General features: G+C 34.1%; 1 pseudogene; it reads left to right on the top strand.

Moving 5' to 3' along the window:
• LOC137814937 (protein GAMETE EXPRESSED 1-like) lies at positions 1–2,459 on the top strand (annotated as a pseudogene).
• Positions 2,460–3,517: the final 1,058 nt, after the last annotated feature.

Raw genomic sequence — 3,517 nt, 5'->3', positions numbered from 1 at the left:
TTTATTTCAATATTCTGATCGCGTCTTATTTTTGTAGTGCAACATGAGGTAATTGTTTTTGGTAGCAAAAGTTGATTATGTTGTTTTTTGATGCAGGGTTGCGAAACTAGGACATAAATTCTGTGATTATATTTTCCTATGGGTGGTGGGAGTCCTCTTCTAGTTATTATTTTGTTATCATTCTTGCTAAGAAGTGAGTCGTGGGGATGGTTTTCATCATCAAAGGAGGACTCCTTCAAGTGACAGGACCTATTCCAATGGAGGCAATTTTAGAGGTTCTAGTGCCGAGTTCTCCATTGATGCCTTCAACGATCAAAATGGAGTGAAATTAATAGATAATGCTCAGAAGAAAATGATTAGCTCAAACTCTTGTTGGCAAAATGCATATCAACATCTTTTTGCTGGGTGTTCTGAGATTTTGTCTGTTGATGACAAAAGGTCTAGATTAGCTTGGCACCTAAGTGATTGCTTTCAGAGGGATTCTGGAAGATCTCCTTTTCCCCACTGTGACCCCAAAGCTTCTATTGCTTCATGCTTGAGAACCTTAGATGACCTTGCCCATAAGGTTTACCTTGAATTCTACCTTGAAACCAACACCATTTGTTATCAGTTGCAGTTAAGTGCAGTTCCTTTTCCCAATTTATATTTTTTATTTTTTATGTGTTTGTCTCAACTTTTCTAATGTTTTGTACACTTTTATAGGGCATATGCATTCAAACATGAAACAGAGAGACTTGTGACTGAATTAAAAAGTTCAGCCCAGTATGTTGAGGACAAGTTAGATAACATTGAAGAGAAATCAGAACTTCTATTACAAGACTCTAAACGGATTCATGGTTCTCTTGATTTAATTGGTAGTCACACTCAAAAAGTAGCTGAAAATGCTAGAAATCTAGAAGGTCACATAGATTCTGTGTTAATTCATTCACAGAATGTTTACGAGCAGACTACAAAAATTGCACTATCACAATCACAGTTACAAGAAGGTCAAGAGGATATGAAGAGAAGTTTGGATGATGGGGTAACAATGCTCAAAGAATCTTATAACTATTTGGGAAAAGAAATTGAAAAGTTAAGGGATGAAGCCATTGAGATAGAGAATGAGGTAATTAAAGTCGGAGATGCCATGTCATCAAGGATGAACACCCTGCAAAGCAAAGCTGAAGATATTGGGAATATGGCTGGGCTTTCCTTAGATAAGCAACAACAACTTTTAGAGGGGCAATCCACATCACTTGAGTCCCTAAACTCGTTAATTGAGTTTCAATCCAAAGCACTAGAAGAGAGCAGGTAGACAAGTTAACTCTCATAAATTTGAACAGAGATTATATACCGAAAAAGTTTAGCTCCTTGGTGTATTATTTTGCAGGAAAACCCTACAATATTTTGCTGAATATGGGCATAGGCAACATGAAGAGCTTGTTCAGCGTCAGGAACAGATTCAAGGATTTCATGATCGTTTGATGGACAATTCAAAATCAATATTGTCTTCTCAGGTTTACAATTTCTCGTAGACTACTTGTTTTTGTACTTGATGAATTTTTAACCAAAACTTCTATTTCTACTTTACAGGAATCTTTTGAATCAAAGCAGGCTTCCATGTTTGTTGTTTTAGATAGGATTTTTGCTTTGCAAAATGCCCTGTTACTTGAATCAAGAATGATTAAAGCTTTATTTGTTTATTCCATATCAATCTTCGTCATTTTCATGTTGACTAGTACGAAGCAAACATACAATATGAGACCGTTCCTATATATTGGTATGTACCGACTAGTGCTATGAGTTTATAAACCTCAAATTATATATTTTTGACTGAATATTATTGGTTGTTTACAGAGCTTTTTGCAACTTTCTTTGGAAGTGCTCATTATTCGTTTAACAAGTGACAACATTGAGCACCAAACCTGGATAATAAATGTGGCCAGATTATTATTCATGGTAGCTGCTTCAGTTCAACTGCTACATGCCATTTGCACATACAAGTAAGTAGACAAACATTAAAAACGGCTATTTTGAATATAAACTTTATATCTCAGAATTGTTTGTTAATCGTGCAGGAACTATGAAACTTTGAACTATCAAATGTTGTTAACTCTAATAAACAAGGTTAACACCCTGCAAAAACAAAAAGAATTGTCATGGGACGTGGATACTGATTACGAGGATTGGTCTGAATGGGTGGATGCTGATTTATCCGATGATGTGAATTGCCTTGATGATCCTGATTATATACCTCCAGAAGACGTTGCAGAGAATTCAATCACAGCTATAAAAAATTATAACCTACGTTCTCGCAATCTTTTTCATTGATTGTTATCAATACTAATTTAGTAAATTAGAACTTTGAAGTCCACCAGTGAACATCAGTTTACTCTATTAATTTGTTTCATGATTCTGGATTATGTGTGTAGTGGTGTTTGTAAAGGTATGGGAAAGTTCTTCCTTTAGAGTGTTACTGAAATACAGTGTCACCACCACTGTGCTTAATTGATTTGTGGTAATATTTTTGCTCACAAATAGATAGATGACATTGATGTTTATCTGTACGCAAAATTTGGAAGCGAGAAGAGCAAAGGTGGAGGATTTCAAGTTACTTTAGTTTGAGGTAAGCCTATTGCTGCCGCAATGCAAGATAGTTGCCTCAGTGATAAGGATGATTACTGATAATTAGTTTAATATTTATCTGATTGGTATGTTGACCTTTTCTGTGAATACTATGTATTTCATATATTCATCTCAAAAGTAAACCGAATTCCTTACTTTGATTTGCTTAATTCTTTCTCTGGCGCCCTCTTTCTTTGAAGAATCTATTATTCACTTCTTTTTCAAATATTTCTTAATAGTATTTTACCTACTCTAGGACTAAATTAAGGATCCTATTATACATAATTAAGGACAAACCTATACTTTAACTAATCAAATATCTCTATCTCAACACTCCCTCTCTTGTTTAGGTAAATGAATACATTCTGAACTTGTTTAATAATCACCCAAAAACCTGGTTTGTCCTTAACTTGTTTAATAATGAGAAGAATTGACTTCTTTATATAACAATTTAAACTTTATTTTGCTTTTACATTCTTCACAACCAATCACCGGGCCAGTTTCTTTCTATCCTTCTAAGTCTGTATTCCACTCTCTCACCCTTTCATTAAATAAAGAGGTTCCTTTAAGGTCATGTCCTTCATGTTGGGATTTTTTTTTGTATTTGCGCTCTTGAATCTTTTCTGTCTAACTTGCATTTATATATAACCTATATGCAATCTGTAGTTGTTACTATAAATTATCCTGTTGTGGAGATGTATTTATGTGATTCCTTTTTCCTGTATTTTTTAGTATAATTTTAATATTTTTCATTTATTTTTTGGTATCTTATGCATATCTCATTTTCATCTCCTGTTTTTACTGCATGGCTGATAGATATTTGGTAGCTGAACTTGTTGTTGAAAGGTTTTTGGATCTAGTATTTGGTTGGTAAATCAGTTAACTTCATATCATTCCCTCTTCTCTGTTTCAG

Source organism: Phaseolus vulgaris, chromosome 1, assembly GCF_000499845.2.
Source record: "Phaseolus vulgaris cultivar G19833 chromosome 1, P. vulgaris v2.0, whole genome shotgun sequence".
Classification (NCBI taxonomy): domain Eukaryota; kingdom Viridiplantae; phylum Streptophyta; class Magnoliopsida; order Fabales; family Fabaceae; genus Phaseolus; species Phaseolus vulgaris.
This window is presented reverse-complemented; position numbering and strand designations above follow the sequence as displayed.